Below are 26,829 nucleotides of genomic sequence, written 5' to 3' on the forward strand. Positions count from 1 at the left end.
ATGACCTCCTACATGCTCCCCACCACCTCCATAGTATCCACCACTACCACCACCGCTGCCACCTCCTCCACCGTAACCTCCTGCATGCTCCCCACCACCTTCATTGTATCCACCGCTACCACCACCGCTACCACTTCCTGCACCTCCACCATAGCCTCCCCCATGCTCTCCACCACCGCCATAGTATCCACCACTACCACCTCCACTCCCTCCCCCACCTCCACCACCATACCCACCACCATTCTCACCCCCTGCTCCATATCCACCACCTCTACCACCTCCTGCACCTCCACCGTAACCTCCTGCATGCTCCCCACCACCTTCATAGTATCCACCACTACCACCACCGCTGCCACCTCCTCCACCATAACCTCCTGCATGCTCCCCACCACCTCCATTGTATCCACCGCTACCACCACCGCTACCACCTCCTGCACCTCCACCATAACCTCCCCCATGCTCCCCACCACCGCCATAGTATACACCACTACCACCTCCACTCCCTCCTCCACCTCCACCTCCCGACCCACCACCACCACCTCCCCCGTATGCACCACCGCCGTATGCCCCGCCTGCACCACCGCCTTCTCCACCACCACTTCCATACCCACCTCCTCCAGCTCCCCCAACTCCACCGCCGTGTCCACCTCCACCGCCACCACCATACCCACCACCGTTCTCACCCCCAGCTCCATACCCATGACCGTTACCACCTCCTACGCCTCCACCGTAACCTCCAGCATGCTCCCCACCACTACTACCACCCCCTGCCCCTCCACCATAACCTCTTGCAAAATCTGCACCACCGCCATGGCATCCAACACTACCACCGTCGCCACTGCCACCACTTCCACCTCCACCTCCTTCCCCTCTACCATAACCTCCTGCGTGTTCCCCACCACCTCCATGGTATCCACCACTACCAAAACCGCTACCACTTCCTGCACCTCCGCCATAACCTCCTCCATGCTCCCCACCACCACCACCACCACCACCACCGCTACCACCTCCTGCGCCTCCGCCATAACCTCCTGCATGCTCCCCACTGCCATTACCACCACCGCTACCACCTCGTGCACCTCCACCATAACCACCTGCATGCTCCCCACCACCGCTACCACCTCCTGCACCTCTACCATAACCTCCTTCATGCTCCCCACCACCACCGCTACCACCTCCTACACCTCCACCATAACCTCCTCCATGCTCCCCACCACCTCCATAGTAACCACCACTACCACCTCCACTCCCTCTACCGCCTCCATACCCACCACCATTTTCTCCATAGCCAACACCACCTCCTCCATGACTAGGAACATATTCATATCCACCGGCAAATCCAACTCCACCACCTCCATACGAACCATACCCTGGCATTACATGTTCACCTCCACCACCACCACTTTCATAATTAAAAAGTGATCTAGCGGCTGAACAAATGCCAATGCAAAAGAAGACGAGGAAAACACTAACAACAACTTTCCGATTACCCATTTATGGAAAGTTGATGGAGTAACAACAAAGAAGTCGAATGCAATTTATAGGCATTTCCATTGGGTCTAAAACCATGAGTATTGGGCAATGGTGAGTGTGCACATGGCAAAACGTTAGTTGGGTTTGACAAAATGAACCCCATATGTATATTTGGTCTAACGCACTGAGCCTGCCGCCGGCGTATCAAGAGTGCACCATATCCCGTTGCTATGTATCCAATACCTACGCATGGTGCATTTTTCTGTCACCACATCTTCAACCATTCAAAAACTAACACATCTCACAACTTTGAATATAAACTTGGTTTCCTTTTGTATCATGGTAAATCAATCGGATAACATGATTACATTCGATTAAAGTCATTTAATTATATCATCTTATATAATCTAAAAAGATAAACTTTTTTAATCATAATTCATAATTAATTAATGCATTAATAAAACTCATGTTCAACATTTAATCATTTCAAATAAAAAGTTTTTGAGGGTGTGTGTTTTTTTTTTTTTTTTTTTTTTTTTTGAACGGCTAACTGCTTTCCACGTGTAAACAGACACTTTCGGAGTTATGTCCAAAGGCCGACTACTCGACCACTGCTAGAAAGCGTAGCACACCCCTGATGCGCAGAAACCCCGTGGAATAGTTAAAACTGCCCCCCCCCCCCCGACTCGAACCCGGGTAAAACCCCAGGCCAAGCCTTCACCGAGATGGGAACAAGTAGGCCTGTAAACGAACCGAACGTTCATGAACTGTTCATGAACTTGTTCGGCGGGAAGTTCGTTTATGTTCGTTTATTTAATAAACGAACGAACACGAACAAGAAAAATTTGTTCGTTTAATGTTTAATTAAATGAACGAACATGAACACACCTTGCGTTCGTTCATTTATGTTCGTGAACATTCTTTTATGTTCGTTCATTTATGTTCGTGAATGTTCGTTTATGTTCGTTTAAATTTTAATAAACACATAATAGTTATATTTATATAAATATTAGGTTTTCTAACTAGTTATATAAGTATAACTAATTAGTATATCTATGAACCCTTATTTAGATGTGTTTTTGGATGAAATGTAATATATTAGACTTGTTTCTTCAATCATGTTAAGTTAATTTTTTTTATGTTCGTGAACTGTTCGTTTAGGCTTTAAACGAACGAACATAAACGAACACGAACATGCCCGACTTCTTAATAAACAAACACGAACACAAAAATGTGTTCGATTATATGTTCGTGTTCGTGTTCGATTAAAGTTAAATGAACGAATACGAACATGCCTATGTTCGTGTTCGTTCGGTTCGTTTACAGGCCTAGGAACAACCACTCCCTTTAGACAATTTACCAACTATTTAACTAAATTATTATATTCAAATGTAGATATGTTGTATACAACCAAATCATGTAAAATAATACTTGTATTTTGTGCAATTAACATTATACATAGAGGTGCAATTAACATTATACATGGAGGTATACTTTATACGATTACAAGTTCAATAACGTGTCGGTTTTTGTTTGATTGTGTTCGATAGTTCATTAGTGTTTTTAGTTTTTATATTTTATTTAATCACTTCAAAAATTCCGACAAACAAAATATTCAATAAGTGTCAAGGTATTAAATATTTTGGTTATAAACGTTTGTTTGTGTTCGTTTGTTTCCATTTGTGTTCATAGATAGTTTGGATTGAAATGTCAATAAAACACAAACCTCATGGACCCAGATGAAGAAAAAAACATTTTAGAGGGATAAGCAAATACGTCCAAACCTCAGGGACGATTTTGGCATTTTACTCAATTAAAATAATTTAGTTTTGTGGAAATCTAGGACGACACCATGCCTAGAGTTGGTTCAATTTCGAGAGGTTTACAACCGATCCCAGTGGCGAAGGATAATGGGTGCCCGGGGATGCACCCGCCCACCCCAATGTTTCAGTTAGAAGTGTATATGGTCCGATTTTTCGTCCGAAAATTTTTAAAATTATATAGGATCGCCCCCCGATTATTTTTCCTAAATAATGGGTAGTTTGGTAAATATATTTTAACTCTTATTTTATTTGTTTAACCCTTGATTACCGACCACACAATAAAATTAATATCTCACAAAAAGCTTCATGATTTACATAGAAAAGGAAATTGCTGATAAGTTTGATTCGGAAGACATATTTGATGAATTCAAAAATCTTAAAGGTCGCCGGGCTGAGTTGTAATTTTTCGTCCAGGTTCCATTTATCTCGTATCATTATGTATATATAGGTCTTTTGTTTGTTATACAATATTTAGTTTTTCTATGTGCAAGAACAGGTCCTTTGAATGAATGATTTTTTTTTGTTTTATTTGAAACTATTATTATTTGACCTGACTTGAATCGAATAGCCGACCTGACCCGACCCGAGACATAACAATAGGAAAAAAATTTTGGGTCCCATCACTTTACGCCCCCTCGAAACTTTTGGTCAAACTCCGCCACTGACCGATCCACTTTCAAGCCATTTGCTCTTAAACAACACTATTTTTTTTGTTAACATTTAAATTGAAATTTATTTTTAATAATCGTTTAAAGTTTTAGGAAGAGATACAAAAACCGTATTTAGAAATATCAATCCTTTATTAAATTGTGCTTTACAACAAGTCTCATTTTGGTCTCAATAAATTTAAGCGTTTTTTTTTGTTAACAAAATCATTTATACAATTCTTAACGAAAACCTAACATGCATGTTGCGTAACGTTTTTATTTTGTTAGAAGCACCTCTCAAAGAAAACGTTATATAAGAAAAAGCAAAACGTAACACACACTTTGCATAGTTTTTTATTTTGTTAAATCAAATTTACCTGGTTTGGGAACATATCCAACATATCCCCTGATCCTTTGGTGGATTTTTTCACTTAGAGTCTTATATTAATAGTTAAAATACAAATTGAACACTCTTGGTTTGATTTCTTTTCACTTAGACGTTTATTAAGTGGTAAAATACAAATTATAAAATTAAACTTAATTCATATATTTTCTTATATTATAATTATTATTATTGATTTATTTACTTAGTATTTTAAAATACTATATTCCATCGCTTAGTTTATTTATTATTTGATGTTATTTTAGTTTGTTTAATTAAAAATGAAAGACTTACATGATATAAATAACTGAAATTAATAAGGTTCTATGTTATTAATAAGGATTAAATAAGAAGAAATCATTTTCATGTATTGATAAATTGTACCTTAGACATTAAAACTTGTGTTTGGTGTCTTAATTTTTTTGTGAAATTACTATTCAGGACAAACATATCCTTTATATAGTAAAAATGGCAAAAAAAATGGGTACTGAATTGATAACAAAAATGGCCCAATACATTTCAGTACGGGTACCAGTACAACAATACTGGTTTGGTTTCAGTATTGAATACCATATTACCATTTGCCCATCCCTGGTTTGAACCGGAAAAAACAAGCCTAAGGCTTGGCCCGCCTTAAAAAGGCTTGAGCCAACTTGTGCTTCCTTGTTTTGAATTGGCTTCCTTTTATAGTCATCCCACTTCTCAAAATTTATATAATATTTACGTTATGCAATTCTCAAAATTTATATAATATGTATGTTATGCAATGTTGTTGTTGTTTGCATTTGGTTATGTATGATATGCAATATTGTGTGTTAGGTTTGGTTGTCTTTGGGCTTTGCCTTGGACCGTTATGTGTTAGCTGGAGGCTTTTAGCCCACCACACATATTTAATATACGCAATCCTTTTGTTCGGTTGATTCCTCATTTTATTTATATCGCACTTGTTTTGTATCATTCTTATTCTACCCACATCTTTACTCTCTCTCCCTCTAGAACTTGCTCGCTTATTTGTGCTTTAGTTGTTGTTTCGATTGTTATCAGGTATGGTTGATTTAGTGTTATCTTGGAAGTGTTTACAATATGACTCTTTTAAGGTTTAACATTCCAAATGCAGAATTGATGATGTGTTTGTGAGCCTTGGAGGCGATGGTCTGTTGGTGAGCACTGTCTTACCTTTACATTTTTGTTTTGTTTTTGGCTTTAATCGACCTTTTTAAGGAATAAAGCGGCGATGATATGAACCTGAGCCTTGTTTATGTTGTGTTTCCAAAAATGGTTTAGCCGGGTCTTTCGATCTGTGTTTTTGTTATAGCTTAACCTGTTTCTGTTGTTGAATGCAGCGGCAATGATAATTAGTTGAGCCCTGTGTATGTTGCGTTCCCAAAAAAGGTTTAGCCGGGTCTTTGGATCTGTGTTTGTGTTGTAGCTAAACATGATTTTGTTGTTGATTGAATATTTTTTGATTAATGCAAGGATGTCGATATGTACTTGAGCCATTTGTATGTTGTCTTCCAAAAAAAGGTTTAGCCAGATCTTTAGAACTCTATTTGTGCTGTACGTAAACGGGATTTTTTTGGATTTCTTAATGGCGATGAACTTTTGGTGAGCCACGGTTATGATGTGTTAACATGTATACGTTAACTATTCATTAGGGTTTATGATTGTTGTGTTTTAGAACCAAGGTTGCTAATGTTTTGTTGTGAGGAGATTTTAATGATGTCTTTGGTCAATAGCTTTGATAGCATGGGTTACTTAGATTGCCCTCCTCGACTTAAAAGATGCATAATTTATGGTTAAGCGACACATTTTATTCGTATATGCTCGATATTTTGGCAATGAGGCTTTGTTAAGCCTTTTTATTGTTGTTTGTCGGTTTTATCGGACTCGGGTCTACTAATATTAGGCTATGATGATAACCATATTTTGGTGGCGACTGTGATGGCTTTTAACAAGCAACCACGCCAACTTTTATCTGATCCTATGCTTACTTGTAGTGTACAATGGGTGATAATTGATACTATATAAATTACCAACCTTTTGGACAAGTGATATTTAGTTAGGTTTGAGATCACATGAAATATATGTCACACCCCAACCGATGGCGGAATCATCGGGGCGCGGTACTAGGAGAATCAGATTGCTCAAGAGAATCCATAACAACTATATTGCGACAGTATTTAATGCGTTCATTATCCCATACTAATAAACAATACATTCACATAAGTAATCACATATTTCTTGTCCTCTCGAACAATACAAATCCGACAACATAGAAATTAGGTGAGTTTCTAGACTTCCTAGCTTGATTTGATGTAGACTGCGACTAAACCTGCAACATACGTTAAAACAACGTCAATACAAAAGTATTGGCGAGTATACAAGTTTTGATAGATTAGCGTAAATAGTTAAAGGTGCTGCGAATTACTAAATACATAAACGAGATACCTCAACATACATGCATACAAGACAGATACTACCAGCTAAGTCGCTCGAGCTGTGATTGCGATTGCTATTCATCCTAACTAGACCCCGTCGGGTTCTATAGTACTATACTAGTTAAGGCGGGACCTCGCGAGTATAAGTCCTAACACATATGTAACTAGCATCACGTGTAAATATGCATAACAGTTATTCACAAGTGATAAACAGTTTGATTGAATAATTCGTTTTGATAAATTTGATTGATAGGAACGTATGTTACACCCAAAATGCGATAAAAAGGGGTTCGAGTATACTCAGTTGGTGCTCAGCAAGCAAACACCACTTGGTTGGATTGAAGGGAGCGCGTCTGAGGTTAGCCTGATTACAGATTGATAACGTAAGCGATAAGCAGCGCGTAAAACGGTGCGAAGTGTCAATGGTTCGGACGGTAATCCGATCGGATGGCAATCCGATCGGGTGGCAATCCGATCGGGTGGCCGGTCGATCGGGTGACAATCCGTTCGGGTGGTCATCCGATCGGGTGACCATTCGATTGGATTGCTACCTCGTCTGGCAAAGATGTATTTGCCTTTTGAAGTTTTCGTTGTAGCATTTTGAAAACAGAGAAGTATCTCTACCCTTCAGGTCGATCGATCGAACGGCGGTGCGATCGGGCGACAATCCGATTGGTAGGACACTTTAGTGAGAACAAATTCACAGCAGTTTGTCACTCGATCGGTTTGCAATCCGATCGGGTGACAATCCGTACTGAACATGTTGAAAATTGTTCAAGTCCCAACGTCACACGATCGGACGGTCGCTCGATCGGATGGCAATCCGATCGGGTGGTAATCCGTTTCAACGTTCAGGTCCTTTGGATTGTCTGAGAAATGGTTTAAGTGTGGGGCCAAGTGCAAGCCGATCGGACGGCTGTCCGATCGGGTGGCAATCCGATCGGGTGGCAATTCGATCGGGCGGCAACCCGTTCCAACGGCCTTGATCGTCTTGACACTTGATTGTTTGGAGGTTTTGCGGTTTTGATCGAGATAATGTGATAACGTGCTAAACAACAGAAACTCGTCAACTCTCAAGTGACCCATTCGGACAGGTACCACCCTAGTCCGACCAGTCAGCTGTTCGAGACGGTGTTTCATGTTTAACCCGAAATCAGCAATCTCTTGGATAGATTCCAGATCTTGAACCAACACATCAACAAGAAGGAGTAGAAGATCAGAACAAGCTCCGGTTCTATCGATTTTGCGTGCATTGAGTGTAAAAGGGTTGAAAGAAAGTTAGAATCCACCTTTCAATCCTTTTCACCTTGAATATGTTGAGATCTACGCAAGATCTCTATTTATTCATGTGGAAATCATTCAGATCTAAGTTGTTCTTGGTGGATTGAAGCCAAAACATGAAGTTCATAAGAACTCCATGATGACATCATCCTAGAACACCTTGAATCTAGTGATTTCATGGTTAAAAGTTAAGATTCGAAAGATAGAAAGGTGAAGAAGTGTGTGTAGATCATGAAAGTACAAGATTTGAGGTAGAAACTTACAAGAATCGCGAGGAATCGAGAGGAAAAGGTCCAAAAGTGCGCTGGTCGAACGAGAGCTGTCACATCACTGTTCAAGTGATGTGACAAGTGCTATTTATAGGTGAAGTGGAGTGAAGGAGATGGGGTGCCATGGGTCGGGTGGCAATCCGATCGGGTGGCCACTCGATCGATCAGTCACTTGATCGGTGGTCTCCGGCATGTTGCGTTTCGATGTTTCGTTTTGTTCATTAAGCTTTGCGATAGTTGGTTACACATTTTCATACCCACATTCATATATTTATTATAATTAGTCACAAAGGGTCGTATAAATATCCGCATTTCAAAGTCTGCGTTGCCATAATCGTGTTGCGCGTTTCGAATATGCGTTGTGTTACGACACATCATGGCTATCGAGGAGGGTAGAATAGGTCCTCACTCAACATCATCGTGAGTGTTAGTACGTGCGATGTGATGTGTTATAGCGATAAAGTATGCGTGATATGCGAAAATACTGCGACCTAGCGATATATGCGATATAGCTACATTATGATCCGAATCTCTGGTGCTAGGCATAACGAGTATAACGAGTAGTAACAACGCACGAACGTGCGGGTTGTTACAATATAAACTAAACGTTGGAGGACTTAGTTTTCTTAGCAATATGCTATACTCGTTAATATGATATCAATTATCAACCTTTGTGGACTTTGTTTGTCCGTACATTATGCAATGTTGTTGTTGTATACAATAGGTTATTGTATGATTTTCATTATTATTTGTTTGGTTTCGTGTTTGGGCTTTGACCTAGACCGACACGTGTTATTTGGAGGGTTTTTATTCTAACACGCTTATTTGATCGGTGGATTCCTCATTGTGTTGATATGTAGGAAAATGCCTATATAATTGTATGCTTACAAAGCCTATTGTGTGTTACGAAGGTGGTGTTTCTATTTTTTGCAGAAATGGTGATTATACATAATCGACGTTCGTGTAATGGCTTGGCGATTACGTTATTTGTAGCTACAATAACCCGTCTTGTCTTGTCTAAGCCTCATGTTTAAATTACATAAAACAATACACTGCAATATCGCTACCTGACATGGCTACCTGTTGCAGCTAGGAAGAGATTTCTACAAGCCTATCGGAAACATTTATTTCATATGAGTCATAATATTATGCAAACCAAATGAAACTTATAATAATAATAAAGATTTTCCATAACCTTTAATTAAGAAAATTTTTGGCATGTTTATACGTCGACTACAAACATTTGGTCGATAAGGTTATTGTGTGCGATCCACACATAACGAATAATCTAGACGATCTTACTCAGAGGATCACTAATATTCGTGCAAAACAACAACTACTACAAGATGAAGTGGATGCGCTATACGCGCGTCATGCAGTGAAATTGAAGACCAATGTTTAGATTAGCTATTATTGTAAACTGATATGTTATTAAGTAGTAATCGTACGTTAAATTGATTGTAAATTTTGTATAAAGTGGTTATACAAATCAATCGGATATTTAATAGGTGTTGAGTATATATGTTCAGTCACCATGGTGCCTGCGACGCAACAAACTAGTGCTTCATACTAGTTAGTTACATAAAGCAACTCTTGGATCAAAACCACATCAAATAAACACTTGTTTGGACATGTTTCATATTTTAAAATAAAACTAGTGGTATCCCCCGCGCTTCACGGCTGGAATTTGATCGGTATTGGTTCGGCATGTAACGTTATTGGAATTCGGACATTATCGGTTTGGTTTGTTACGGTTCCGACACTCACTATAACAATCGAAAAAAATAAAACCCAAATGCCCAACACGATTTTTATATGGGGATGTTTTACAGCCGGCTGTGTTCAGTTCGTCACCGTACTTTTACAAAAAAATATATATAAAAAATCGTTGTTCATTGAGGTTACCAAAAAAACACAAACCAGATAAAAACAAACACGAAAAGACAAAATAAAAAAAACCCATACAAGACAAAAGTTACTATTCATTTAGATATTATCATAACTTATAGCACAATATTGTTTTGGGTTATATGAGACAGAACCTATAACACAATGAAGATGGTGTTATATTTGAGTATTCTATGCATTGTGTTCTTAGCTTTGATTATTGTGTTTTCAACTGGGTGGGTTTTCTATACATTGTGTTATTGGTTATGGTCATTCTTTTAATTTGTTATCCATTGTGTTTTAGTTTGTTTGTCCATAGTGTTTTTTGTTACGTTGTGCATAGTGTTTAATCTACTGTCTATTGTGTTTTAGTTGTTGTTTATTGTGTTTTTAGTTTGTTGTCTATTATGTTTTAGTTTACTGTCCATTGTTTTTTTTTATTTGATGTCAGTTGTGATTTTAGTCTATTTTCCATTTTGTTTTACGTTATGTCCATTATGTTTTACGCAACTGCGTTCTCAATTTTTTTTCCAAAAGTATAACAGTCGGGTACCTATAAATAGTATGTTTTGGATCAATCAATATGTATAAATCCAAACAAGTGTGATCTACGTTAATAGTATAAAATGTATGAAAATGACCCACATGAAATTTAGAAATCAATCTCCTAAGAAAAATCAAATTTAAATTTTATATAAACTCCAATTTATATAATATTAAAGATAAATGTCGGTGGCTGTGACATTAAAAGCCACCGACCTGTTCTTTGATATATATTATACTGGCTACAAAGTAATTAGCTAAACAAAGGTTTGACGGAATGGATAAGGCTTTGGTGATTTCACTTCATTGCTCTGGTTCGAATCCCGTCAGATGCACCCCTTCAAAGTTTTTTTCCATTTTAATACTTACTAGTTGATTTTCCGCCCGCGCGTTGCGACGGGGATCCAATGTCTGCAAAACGCTTGCCGGCAACTGTAACAACCCGCACCTTCGTGCGTTGTTACTACTCGATACACTCGTTACGCCTAGCACCAGAGATTCGGATCATAATGTAACTATATCAGATATATCGCTAAATCGAAGTATAATCGAATAACTACGCATATTCTATCGCTATTACAAATCTATTTTCATAAATTATAACACTCACGATTGTGTTGAGTGAGGGCTAAATCTACCCTCCTCGATAACCGTGAGGAGTCAAAACGTAAACAAACAACGCTAACAAAGACTATCGGGAGAGTACCATGTCTCCAGCCATCGTGACGATGACGGCAATACGAGCAAGTAGTACCCCGATAATCATTGTGGTACATCACGTCGAAGAACGCACTCGAAGGCACGCGTAACTCGACCATCGCACCAAATATTGGATATATAGATACATATATACGACCCTTTTGTGATTAATTATAATAAATAAATAAATAATAATATAAATATATGAAAATATGGCCCAAACTACCGCAACGCACCAAAAACGAGGATCGAAAGGCCTCCGTACGGACGGGCCAGCCAATCGGCTGGGCCGGTCGATCGGACGGGCCAGCCAAATGGCCGGTTCTGATGGAACGGGGTGATTCTCAGCCGTTAGAACAAGTCGGAATGGATGGGAATTCCGTTGTTCAACGCGTTACAACAACGTCTCGACCAAAACCACCGAAAAACGTGCAGGATTGTCGAAAACAGCTGGACGGGCCAGCCGATCGAACAGCCCAACCGATCGGACACGCTAACCGATCGGACAATCTGTCCGATCGGGCGGCCCAACCGATCGGATAGGCTAGCCGATCTGACAGGCTGGCCGATCGGATAGCCCAACCGATCGGGCTGCCCATCTGATCGAACAGCCTATTCGATCGGACAGCCCATCCGAACGGGCTAACCTTCGATCTGATTTTCGTCCAATTTCGTGTATTCTGATACCATTTAACGCGTAATCCAATACTCGTGTAATCAGTTTGAAATCAGGGCATTCTCAGGCATTATCCCGTCAATCCAACCAAATACGCACTGTGAGTATACTTGACCCCTTTTTATCGAATTTTGGGTGTAACATACGTTCCTTATAAATCGAACCTATCAAACGAATGATTTAATTAGTAAACTTTTCACTTGCGAATAACTGTTTTCATAGATATACGCGATGCTAGTTGCATGTATGCTAGGACTTATACTCGTGACGTCCCACCACGACTAGTATAGTACTATTGCGCCTGACGGTGTCTAGTTATGCCATCGAAGAATCGAGCATCGAGGACTTAGCTGGTAGTATCAGTTTTGTGAGTATATGTGTCGTGTATTACGTTTATGCATGTGGAAATTCGCAACACTTTTAATCTACTATACTATTACATATCAAACCTGTATACTCGCCAATACTTTTGTATTGACAATATTTTAACGTATATTGCAGGTTTAGTTGAAGTCTACATCAAATCAAGCTAGGAAGTCTAGAAACTCACCTAAAAGCTAGGTTGTCGGATTTGTATTATGTGGAGTAAGTGTTGTTAATCAGAATGAATCGAAGTAATCAAATGTTTAATCAACGCGAACCGATTTTCGACTGTGAATAGTAGGAAGTAACAATGCGATAAAGTTAATCAATTAATAATCAAGCTAATCGAATCAATCATCGAACTCGAAACTCGAATTATGCGAATTTGGTGTGGTTATACGTGTGTGTGTGCCTTATGTGTTACTTGTGCGTGTTTACTTTATGTTGTGATATGTGGTAATCCATCGAATCGAATCGAAACTAGAAAAGCAATCAAACTCAATCGAAACCGACATCGAAACATGAACTATAGATGATTGTATGTTAGATATAGTAGTTGGGACTGAAAGTAATTTGAATAGGAAACTCTATCGTACTCGTATCGTCTTCAATCGAAATCGAAATATCAAAAACCGTCGCAAAACACTCAAAAGGGGGTCACTGATCGAACAGGAGACACTGATCAAACAGGCCAGCCGATCGAACCAGCTGTTCGATCGAGCAGGCCAGCCGATCAGGATGTCTGTCCGATCGGTTAACACTTTCCTCTTTTAGAGTCTATAAATAGGGTTGTCATTGTCATCTTTACCACTTTTGGAAAGCTCTGACCGACCGGCTCCTGTTCTTCACCTTTCTCAGATTTCTCTCAACTCCGGTAAGTATTCACTCTAGATCTTGTACGTTTTTGATCAATGCATGATTCTACACCCTTCTATCTTTCAAATCTTGATTTCTAACCGTGAAATCACCAAGATCTAAGTGTTCTTGGATGATGTCATCATGGTGTTCTAAAAACAGCGATTTTAAACAACCTGATATATAATAGTAGGACCCACACATCCTACACGTTGGAAATTCGATTCTTTTTAGTTCAGTTATTACGGTACTAACACGTTAAAATATGGATGAGCTCGGTATCGGTAACGGCATCGAAAGTAGCGATCCCGAAAATAATCGAAATTAGGTACCGGCACCAAAAATGCTCGATTCAATACGGTATGGTATTTGAAGGTAAAAATCAGTAAATACCGGTATGGTGCCAGACCTGTGTCGACCGAAAGTAACGATTCTGAAAACGCCAAAAGGTGGGTACCAAATTGGTACGGGAAATGATATGGTATAGTAAATTTGGTACCGATACAATATTGGTTTGATTACAGGATTTGATACCATTTGGTCATCAATAATCTAAATATCCAAGTTAATTTTAAATGATACAATTCATTCATTAAAAGAAAAAGACAAAAAAGAAAGCAAAAGAAGTTGTTGCGTATATAAAACCTCATTCAAACGAAATACAATTTACTTACCACGTGTATGAAAAGCAATCTAAACAGTGCAATTACTTGCGTTGGTATGTGACATAAGCTCAAAGGTGATGTTTGGGATGAGCTTGATAACAGCCGCTACCGAAAATCCCCAAAAGTGGGTACCGACACCGGATATACCCGGTACGGTACCTGTATTTTAGAGTAAAAAGTATAACAGTCGGGTACCTATAAATAGTATGTTTTGGATCAATCAATATGTATAAATCCAAACAATTGTGATCTACGTTAATAGTATAAAATGTATGAAAATGACCCACATGAAATTTAGAAATCAATCTCCTAAGAAAAATCAAATTTAAATTTTATATAAACTCCAATTTATATAATATTAAAGATAAATGTCGGTGGCTGTGACATTAAAAGCCACCGACCTGTTCTTTGATATATATTATACTGGCTACAAAGTAATTATCTAAACAAAGGTTTGACGGAATGGATAAGGCTTTGGTGATTTCACTTCATTGCTCTGGTTCGAATCCCGTCAGATGCACCCCTTCAAAGTTTTTTTCCATTTTAATACTTACTAGTTGATTTTCCGCCCGCGAGTTGCGACGGGGATCCAATGTCTGCAAAACGCTTGCCGGCAACTGTAACAACCCGCACCTTCGTGCGTTGTTACTACTCGATACACTCATTACGCCTAGCACCAGAGATTCGGATCATAATGTAACTATATCAGATATATCGCTAAATCGAAGTATAATCGAATAACTATGCATATTCTATCGCTATTACAAATCTATTTTCATAAATTATAACACTCACGATTGTGTTGAGTGAGGGCTCAATCTACCCTCCTCGATAACCGTGAGGAGTCAAAACGTAAACAAACAAGGCTAACAAAGACTATCGGGAGAGTACCATGTCTCCAGCCATCGTGACGATGACGGAAATACGAGCAAGTAGTACCCCGATAATCATTGTGGTACATCACGTCGAAGAATGCACTCGAAGGCACGCGTAACTCGACCATCGCACCAAATATTGGATATATAGATACATATATACGACCCTTTTGTGATTAATTATAAATTTATAATAATTAAATAAATAATAATATAAATATATGAAAATATGGCCCAAACTACCGCAACGCACCAAAAACGAGGATCGAAAGGCCTCCGTACGGACGGGCCAGCCAATCGGCTGGGCCGGTCGATCGGACGGGCCAGCCGAACGGCCGGTTCTGATGGAACGGGGTGATTCTCGGCCGTTAGAACAAGTCGGAATGGATGGGAATTCCGTTGTTCAACGCGTTACAACAACGTCTCGACCAAAACCACCGAAAAACGTGCAGGATTGTCGAAAACAGCTGGACGGGCCAGCCGATCGAATAGCCCAACCGATCGGACACGCTAACCAATCGGACAATCTGGCCGATCGGGCGGCCCAACCGATCGGATAGGCTAGCCGATCTGACAGGCTGGCCGATCGGACAGCCCAACCGATCGGGCTGCCCATCTGATCGAACAGCCTATTCGATCGGACAGCCCATCCGAACGGGCTAACCTTCGATCTGATTTTCGTCCAATTTCATGTATTCTGATACCATTTAACGTGTAATCCAATACTCGTGTAATCGGTTTGAAATCAGGGCATTCTCAGGCATTATCCCGTCAATCCAACCAAATACGCACTGTGAGTATACTTGACCCCTTTTTATCGAATTTTGGGTGTAACATACGTTCCTTATAAATCGAACCTATCAAACGAATGATTTAATTAGTAAACTTTTCACTTGCGAATAACTGTTTTCATAGATATACGTGATGCTAGTTGCATGTATGCTAGGACTTATACTCGTGACGTCCCACCACGAGTAGTATAGTACTATTGCGCCCGACGGGGTCTAGTTATGCCATCGCGAAATCGAGCATCGAGGACTTAGCTGGTAGTATCAGTTTTGTGAGTATATGTGTCGTGTATTACGTTTATGCATGTGGAAATTCGCAACACTTTTAATCTACTATACTATTACATATCAAACCTGTATACTCGCCGATACTTTTGTATTGATAATATTTTAACGTATGTTGCAGGTTTAGTCGAAGTCTACATCAAATCAAGCTAGGAAGTCTAGAAACTCACCTAAAAGCTAGGTTGTCGGATTTGTATTATGTGGAGTAAGTGTTGTTAATCAGAATGAATCGAAGTAATCAAATGTTTAATCAACGCGAACCGATTTTCGACTGTGAATAGTAGGAAGTAACAATGCGATAAAGTTAATCAATCAATAATCAAGCTAATCGAATCAATCATCGAACTCGAAACTCGAATTATGCGAATTTGGTGTGGTTATACGTGTGTGTGTGCCTTATGTGTTACTTGTGCGTGTTTACTTTATGTTGTGATATGTGGTGATCCATCGAATCGAATCGAAACTCGAAAAGCAATCAAACTCAATCGAAAATGACATCGAAACATGAACTATAGATGATTGTATGTTAGATATAGTAGTTGGGACTGAAAGTAATTTGAATAGGAAACTCTATCGTACTCGTATCGTCTTCAATCGAAATCGAAATATCAAAAACCGTCGCAAAACACTCAAAAGGGGGTCACTGATCGAACAGGAGACACTGATCAAACAGGCCAGCCGATCGAACCAGCTGTTTGATCGAGCAGGCCAGCCGATCAGGATGTCTGTCCGATCGGTTAACACTTTCCTCTTTTGGAGTCTATAAATAGGGTTGTCATTGTCATCTTTACCACTTTTGGAAAGCTCTGACCAACCGGCTCCTGTTCTTCACCTTTCTCAGATTTCTCTCAACTCCGGTAAGTATTCACTCTAGATCTTGTACGTTTTTGATCAATGCATGATTCTACACCCTTCTATCTTTCAAATCTTGATTTCTAACCGTGAAATCACCAAGATCTAAGTGTTCTTGGATGATGTCATCATGGTGTTCTAAAAACAGCGATTTTAAACAACCTAATATATAATAGTAGGACCCACACATCCTACACGTTGGAAATTCGATTCTTTTTAGTTCAGTTATTACGGTACTAACACGTTAAAATATGGATGAGCTCGGTACCGGTAACGGCATCGAAAGTAGCGATCCCGAAAATCATCGAAATTAGGTACCGGCACCAAAAATGTTCGATTCAATACGGTATGGTATTTGAAGGTAAAAATCAGTAAATACCGGTATGGTGCCAGACCTGTGTCGACCGAAAGTAACGATTCTGAAAACGCCAAAAGGTGGGTACCAAATTGGTACGGGAAATGATATGGTATAGTAAATTTGGTACCGATACAATATTGGTTTGATTACAGGATTTGATATCATTTGGTCATCAATAATCTAAATATCCAAGTTAATTTTAAATGATACAATTCATTCATTAAAAGAAAAAGACAAAAAAGAAAGCAAAAGAAGTTGTTGCGTATATAAAACCTCATTCAAACGAAATACAATTTACTTACCACGTGTATGAAAAGCAATCTAAACAGTGCAATTACTTGCGTTGGTATGTGACATAAGCTCAAAGGTGATGTTTGGGATGAGCTTGATAACAGCCGCTACCGAAAATCCCCAAAAGTGGGTACCGACACCGGATATACTCGGTACGGTACCTGTATTTTAGAGTAAAAACCGGTAAATACCAGTACGGAACAGGTATCGAAAATGTCAAAAGTCGGTACCGAAAATATACCCGGTTTTGTAAATTCGGTACCGATATCGATATCGGTACCCAGTACTATTTGCTCATCCCTAGGTGATGTTACTATTAATAAGTTCTATTTTACTTACCACGTGTATGAAAAGAAATCTAAACGGTGCAATTATTTGCGTCGGTACGTGACATAAGCTCAAAGGTGATGTTAGGGATTAGCTCGGTACCAACCGCTACCGAAAATCCCCAAAAGTGGGTATCGGTACCGAATATACCCGGTACGATACGGTACCTGTATTTGAGGATAAAAACCGGTAAATACATGTACCAAACCGGTACCGACAATGTCAAAAGTCAGTACCGAATCAGTACCAAAAATGTACCCGTTTTGGTAATTACCGGTACCCGGTACCATTTGCTCATCCCTAGGTGATGTTACTATTTATTAAGTTCTATTTTTAATGCGTTGGTACGTGGTATAAGCTCAAAAGTGATGTTAGGGATGAGATCGGTACCAACTGCTGCCGAAAACCGGTACCGAAAACCCCAAAATTGGGTACCGGTACCGAATATACCCGGTACGATACGGTACCTGTATTCGAGGGAAAAACCGGTAAATACAGCTATTGAACCGGTACCGATAATGTCAAAAGTCAGTACCAAATTGGTACTGAAAATATACCCGGTTTGGTAAATTCAGTACCGGTACCCGGTACCATTTGCTCAATCGTAGGTGATTTTACTATTCATTAACTTGTAATTTTACCGAAAATATATCCGGTTTGGTAAATTCAGTACCAGTACCCGGTACCATTTGCTCATGCGTAGGTTATTTTACTATTCATTAACTTGTAATTTTAATATATAGGTAGTACTGAAAATATACCCGGTTTGGTAAATTCAGTATCGGTACCATTTGCTCAATCGTAGGTGATTTTACTATTCATTAACTTGTAATTTTACCGAAAATATATCAGGTTTAGTAAATTCAGTACCCGGTACCCGGTACCATTTGTTCATGCGTAGGTTATTTTACTATTCATTAACTTGTAATTTTAATATATAGGTAATATATTGGTAATTTGTTTTTTCTTTTTCTATTTTTTTCGTCTTTCGCCCCTTTTTGTTTTCTCTTATTTGATTTTTCCTTTCCTTTTTTTCGTGTTTTTTCCCTTTTTGGTTTCTTTTATTTCTTGTATACGCCGTAAACCTATTTTATGATATGGTTATTATTACGTACATGTCGTTAAAATTTCACGTTTCGCCATTATTTTTTTACGCAAACAAGTCGAATCAAATATAATGTGTTCTCATGTTTATTATTATGTGTAGGTGTAAATACACGTTTCAACGCAAACGGCATAAATTCAAGTTTCGACATAATTTTTTTGAAACGAGTATGGTCAAATATAATACGTTTTTCGTACTTATTTTTGTGTACCTTTCGTTTGGTCTACTTTTTTTACTTAAATTGTTCTCGGAAACGAGCGAGGTCAAATAAAATACATTTTCATTCGACGGTATAAATTTGAGTTAGTGTACATTTTGAAGGCGCTAGGTCTTGATACAAATATAAGGGTGATGTAGTGGTTAAGTGGAACCCTCACTAAATGAACCACCCTGGGTTCGATTCCGTTTCTTTTTGTAACCGCAATGCTTATGTAGGTTACATTGAGTTAGATTGGATACATCGAAACACACATTTTCATATAACTAATGATCACATAACATGTCGGCAACCACAAACAACTAAGGTGTCGCCGCCACAACGTGTGGCCTAGGGCAAAAATCTAGTATAATTATATAAATAAACTTTAACACTAATATAAATAAACTTATCAATCTCTAGGAAAATTCAAATTAGAATTTTTAAAATTTTTAAATTTGAATTTAAACTCAAATATAATTATGTAAATAAACTTTAACACTAATATGATCAAACTTTAAATCTTTTGGATTTAACCTTATTGTCGAATCCCCAAAGTTCAGAGTCTGGTTGCAGAGATTCGTCTGCGTCCGAAGAGGATCTTCGAAGTGATCTACAAAAAGAATACTGTTAGCCTCGCCACGGAGGACCCCGGAGGGGAATCCGTGACCAAGCTCCGGCGTGAGAGCAAGAAAGCTTGCCGGAGAATGAACAAGATTCCGGCACAGTGTTCTGGCCGGAGTAAATGGTGTGGATTCTGAATTGTGAGTATTCAATGAGTTTATTAGAGAATGTCTCTCAGTAAATGCTTCTTAAGTGTGTGTATGTTGTAGTTATGAGATATGAGATTGCTTACCTTCCCTTGATTGTTTCCTTGACTTATATAAAGTCTTGTGTTTATCGGATGGCTTGCTTTCTACAGAGATCTAACGGTCTTCCATTAGTCAGAGGAGATCTCTCCCCCTTTAAGCTTTCTGCCCACTGCTGAGATATGAGAGAATCCTCGCATTCAATGGGGGTTGTCCTTTCCTCGTACTATCACCGAAAAAACTCTCTCTCCTCCTCATGCATTAAATACCATTGACAGGTTCTATTAGTGGTTTCCATGACCGGAACAGTGTCTTGAGGTGATGATTTCTCTGATCATCTTATAATACTTGATCTCTCGAGGCCCAGACTTTGTGTAAAGCTTAATGGGCTTTGTAGTCCTTTACGTTGGAAGCTCAGACGAGGAGCCCAATCAGGGGCCCTCCTCGACACTTATTATTTAAATTCAGTATGAACTCAAATATAGTTATATAAATAAACTTTTACACTAATATAAACAAACTTTAAATAATTATATAAAAAAACTTTTCCACTAATATAAACAAACCTTTAGGATTTAACCTTATTAGAATTTAGAAGAAGAAAGTGCCGGGCCTATAATGTAAAAATAGTGGGTTTGGGATATTTAAAGTTTTCGTGATGAACAAGTTGGGGGTTCCCATATATATAACTAACTATGATTAGGGTTCTGGATCACTGATCGTCGATTGAAGAAGGGACATAAACACGTAGTACAGGTACGAGGATTACTACTATTCATTGCCTTATTCCACAACAAGAAGGGTGTGTATTGCGTTTTTCAGATCACCATATATAAAAAATTTCGTGCGTGCGATTGATACAACAAGATGTCTGAGAGAAAGGTGGTGAATAAGTACTATCCACCCGATTTCGATCCCGCTAAAATTCCTCGAAGAAGCCAACAACAGCAGCAGATTAAAGTTCGATATATGCTCCCTATGAGCATCAGATGTGGCACATGCGGCAGCTATATCTACAAGGGTACTAAATTCAATTCACGCCAAGAAAAACTGATTGGGGATGAGACCACATATCTTGGAATCATCCCCATATTTAGATTTTATATTAAGTGCCCCCACTGTTGCGCTGAAATTGCTATCAAGACGGATCCTCAACAGTCTGATTATGTTGTTGAGGCTGGAGCTCGAAGAAATTTCGAGCCTCATGCAGCAGCAGCAGCACAAGATGAAGTGGGAGATGCCATGGAGACCTCGAAAAGACAAACGGAGATCCTTTCTGCGCTCGATGAACTCAAGTCCATGAAGTCAAGGCGTGCGCATCTACGTGTGGATTCAATGCTTGAAGCCTTGCAGCCGTTACCGCTTGAAGAAGAAGACAAACAGCAGCTTGACATTTTCCAAAGATCACGACGCAGCTGCAGGCAGCATGCGCATGTAACTGTGGATGATTCAATGCAGCAGCCATACGTTTTCCAAAGATCACCACATGAGCTTCATAAGAAGAGGAAGCCAACATATTATCACTTAACTACTGTCCCCAAGAAGAAGCCGCCTAAAACACAAGAAATTAAGAGTAACGGGCTTATATTATTATGTCAGCAGTATGACCAAGAAGCCTGACTCGATCATCGATCATGTTTTCCAGCCTCCTTTATGTTTGGATTTAGACCCTGTTCCTTATTAACTCATTGTATGCTTTATTTGCACAATAGTAAAAAAGGATTTATGAAGCCTTTGATAACATTACATCATGTTCCATCTTTCTCATGTTATTTTTTTACATACGTTTACAAGGCTTGTTGATTTCATTTAGAGTAAATTACCCATTTTTTTTCTTTTCAAACATGTTTACACGGTTAATTTGATCATGATTCACGTGTTTTAAATTTGATGAAATACCAATAACTTTTTTTTTGAACGGCTAATTTCTTTAATCCTCGGTCGTCTGTGGGACTTGAACCCAATAACTTCTCCTTCCCAACCTACGTGTTTTAAAGGCTTTGCCTTATGAAATACCAATAACTACCAAGACTGTTTTGCATCATAATTTGAATCAATTCAAAAGCACAAATTAAGCTTAAAAATACAAGATTCCACAATACCAATTGATGAAAACACAAGATGCATAGGATAGAACTCGAATCTCATGGAATATAGCCACCATGACCGCCACCGGCCCCATTTCCGCCACCTCCACCATATCCACCGCTTCCATGTTCACCACCGCCACCGCCTCCCGACCCACCACCTCCTCCTCCACCATAAGCACGACCGCCATATGCCCCACCTGCACCACCGCCTTCTCCACCACCACTTCCATATCCACCTTCTCCTCCAGCTCCTCCACCACCGTGTCCACCCCTACTCCCGCCACCATACCCACCACCATTCTCACCCCCTGCTCCATATCCACCACCGCTACCACCTCCTGCACCTCCACCGTAACCTCCTGCATGCTCCCCACCACCTCCATAGTATCCACCCCTACCACCACCGCTGCCACCTCCTCCACCATAACCTCTTGCATGCTCCCCACCACCTCCATTGTATCCACCACTACCACCACCGCTACCACCTCCTGCACCTCCACCATAACCTCCCCCATGCTCCCCACCACCGCCATAGTATCCACCACTACCACCTCCACTCCCTCCACCACTACCACCTCCACTCCCTCTAAAGCAAAAAGTTTAACGACCTGAGTCCCCATAAGCATTTTCTTTAACCATCTAAGTCCAAATTTCTAACCCAGTTAGAATTTTGTTGTTAACTTTTGTTAAATAACCAAATTACCCCTATAAAACATATAAAGAAATAAAACACAGGGACTTAAAAAGAAAAAGAATTATTATTATTATTATTATTATTATTATTATTGTTATTATTATTATTATTTAAAAATCATATCATCATCTTCACCAAATGGATCAACGAACCCAACATCTTTTCAACCATATTCAACTCAAATTTCAATTTCCATAACAACCTCACTATCATCTTGTACAAAATTCAAATAAGTATCAAATTTAACATCAAAACCCTTACCCAATGCTAGTATAGAATTCAAAGAAGTATGTAAAGCTGTTGTATTTTCCTCCATCTCCACCACCACACCACCATCATCCACCACCACACCACCATCATCCTTACCACCGCACCACCATCCCCACCACTACCTCTCCCTCTCCCTCCGCTCTTTCCTCTTATCTCCCTTTCACACGCGCCACCTACCTCTGTCACCGTCACCATCACTTCCCTAAACAACTACTACCACAGTCAGATCTAATTGAGTTCATTCGCTAAGGAGTTGTAGCAATTGAGACCTGATAATCATTCCGGTGACAATTATCCTTTTTCCGGACAGACACCCGCTGGAAAGTCGCTAAAACACTTAAAACCGGATAGAATTTGACACAGATTGGAACAGGCGACTCTAAATTACAAGTCGAATAACCCTAACTAATCATTTCTGACATTATAAAGCATTTTGACCCATATTGATACCAAAAACCAGCTCGTGATGAACAAAAGCCACGGTTACCACAATTTCATCAAGTTTTCCCAAATAAAAAAAAATCACAAGCTCAGTGATCTAATTCGATTGTTTAGATCAATTAGATCTGACATTATAAAACCTTTTAGATGTAATTACCCAATTCCCCGGGCTTATAAATCTTGGCGTATTTACGCCATTCCATGGCTTTACCCTCCCATTAGGACCTAATGCTTGTTTCTCAAAAATTTAAGTATTTCCTCTTCAAGTGACACTTACAACTTATTCCTATTGTTTGACCCGATATTTTCGGATTCGTAAACTTAATTTAGCATAACCAATTCCTTGACGTATTACTACCCAACACTAGCGAGATATGAGACCCTCAAGTATCTTAACACATGATTATTTCAAAACACAAGATGCATAGGATAGAATTCGAATCTCATGGAATATAGCCACCATGACCGCCACCGGCCCCATTTCCGCCACCTCCACCATATCCACCGCTTCCATGTTCACCACCGCCACCGCCACCGCCTCCCGACCCACCACCACCTCCTCCACCATAAGCACCACCGCCATATACCCCACCTGCACCACCGCCTTCTCCACCACCACTTCCATATCCACCTTCTCCTCCAGCTCCTCCACCGCCTCCACCCACCGTGTCAACCCCCACCCCCACCACCATACCCACCACCATTCTCACCCCCTGCTCCATATCCACCACCGCTACCACCTCCTGCATGCTCCCCACCACCTCCATAGTATCCACCACTACCACCACCGCTTCCACCTCCTCCACCATAACCTCCTGCATGCTCCCCACCACCTCCATTGTATCCACCACTACCACCACCGCTACCACCTCCTGCACCTCCACCATAACCTCCCCCATGCTCCCCACCACCGCCATAGTATCCACCACTACCACCTCCACTCCCTCCACCACTACCACCTCCACTCCCTCTAAAGCAAAAAGTTTAACGACCTGAGTCCCCATAAGCATTTTCTTTAACCATCTAAGTCGAAATTTCTAACCCAGTTAGAATTTTGTTGTTAACTTTTGTTAAATAACCAAATTACCCCTAGAAAACATATAAAGTAATAAAACACAGGGACTTAAAAAGAAAAAGAATTATTATTATTATTATTATTATTATTATTATTATTATTATTATTATTATTATTATTGTTATTATTATTATTATTATTTAAAAATCATATCATCATCTTCACCAAATGGATCAACAAACCCAATATCTTTTCAACCATATTCAACTCAAATTTCAATTTCCATAACAACCTCACTATCATCTTATACAAAATTCAAAGAAGTATCAAATTTAACATCAAAACCCTTACCCAATGCTAGTATAGAATTCAAAGAAGTATGTAAAGCTGTTGTATTTTCCTCCATCTCCACCACCACACCACCATCATCCACCACCACACCACCATCATCCTTACCACCGCACCACCATCCCCACCACTACCTCTCCCTCCGCTCTTTCCTCTTATCTCCCTTTCACACGCGCCACCTACCTCCGTCACCGTCACCGTCACCATCACTTCCCTAAACAACTACTACCACAGTCAGATCTAATTGAGTTCATTCGCTAAGGAGTTGTAGCAATTGAGACCCTATAATCATTCCGGTGACAATTATCCTTTTTCCAGACAGACACCCGCCGGAAAGTCGCTAAAACACTTAAAACCGGATAGAATTTGACACAGATTGGAACAAGCGACTATAAATTACAAATCTAATAACCCTAACTAATCATTTCTAACATTATAAAGCATTTTGACCCATATTGATACCAAAAACCAGCTCGTGATGAACAAAAGCCACGGTTATCACAATTTCATCAAGTTTCCCTAAATAAAAAAAAAATTACAAGCTCAGTGATCTAATTCGATTGTTTAGATCAATTAGATCTGACCTTGATACCACTTGTGGGGCCATTATTTTCGGATATAAATGATTAGAGGGTTTCCAAATCAGACACCAATTCTCCACGAGAATCATCCGAAATCAACCGGGGAATGGACGCTACTGGTTTCGCCGTTTTTCTTTTAGGGCACGGCTATGGTGGCTATGAAGGAGGTTTTGCCCAAATTGCGACCGTTGTTTGTTTCGTCATTTCGATTGGTTCCTTCATTTGTTGTTGGTTGCGTTTGCTGGTTCTTGTGGTAAGAAGGTTTGTTGTTGTTGGTTGTTATTATGCTGAGGACAAGTAAAAATGGAGCCACAGCTGACAAATGAGATGCAAGCCTTCCTAATGGAGCTTTAGACTATCAGAAACTTAAAAAAGAAAGAAAGATGAGAGAGATGAAGGGTGAGAAAGAGATAAGGGGAGATACAAGATAGAAGAGACAGAGAGAAATTTAATAAAAATTTATTTTTTTAATTATAAGGGTATGTTGGTCATTTAACAATACTTAACCAAAAACATCTAACAGTGTTAGAAATTTTGACTCAAATTGTAAAAGAAAATGTTTACAGGGACTCAGGGCGTTAAACTTTTTGCTTTTGGACTCAAGTGGTTAAAACTCATAAAACGCAGAGACTCAAAAAGTAATTTACCCAATTAATTAACACGTAAAACAGGAATTAATGATGAAAATATTTTTATCATTTACTAGTTTGAATCAATTCAAAAGCATACAAGATTCCACAATACCAATTATTTTTAGGATGATGAAAATACAAGATGCATAAGATAGAACTCGAATCTCATGGAATATAGCCACCATGACCGCCACCGGCCCCATTTGCGCCACCATTACCATATCCACCGCCTCCATGTTCACCACCGCCACCGCCTCCCGACCCACCACCACCTCCTCCACCATAAGCACCACCGCCATATGCCCCACCTGCACCACCGCCTTCTCCACCACCACTTCCATATCCACCTTCTCCTCCATTTCCTCCACCGCCTCCACCACCATGTCCACCCCCACTCCCGCCACCATACCCACCACCATTCTCACCCCCTGCTCCATATCCACCACCGCTACCACCTCCTGCACCTCCACCGTAACCTCCTACATGCTCCCCACCACCTCCATAGTATCCACCACTACCACCACCGCTGCCACCTCCTCCACCATAACCTCCTGCATGCTCCCCACCACCTCCATTGTATCCACCGCTACCACCACCGCTACCACCTCCTGCACCTCCACCATAAGCTCCCCCATGCTCCCCACCACCGCCATAGTTTCCACCACTACCACCTCCACTCCCTCCACCACCTCCACCTCCATACCCACCACCATTCTCACCCCCTGCTCCATATCCACCACCGCTACCACCTCCTGCACCTCCACCGTAATCTCCTGCATGCCCCCTGTGACAACCCTCTCTAAACCAGGTATCCGTACGACTTAATTAATAATTAATTAATGCTTAATTACTGTGCTTACTTGAAATTGTG

At 39.9% G+C, this 26,829-nt stretch overlaps 1 pseudogene; it reads left to right on the forward strand.

Annotated features, from left to right (window-relative positions):
• LOC118490541 lies at nt 1-26,727 on the forward strand (annotated as a pseudogene).
• Nucleotides 26,728-26,829: the final 102 nt, after the last annotated feature.

Source organism: Helianthus annuus, chromosome 3, assembly GCF_002127325.2.
Source record: "Helianthus annuus cultivar XRQ/B chromosome 3, HanXRQr2.0-SUNRISE, whole genome shotgun sequence".
Classification (NCBI taxonomy): domain Eukaryota; kingdom Viridiplantae; phylum Streptophyta; class Magnoliopsida; order Asterales; family Asteraceae; genus Helianthus; species Helianthus annuus.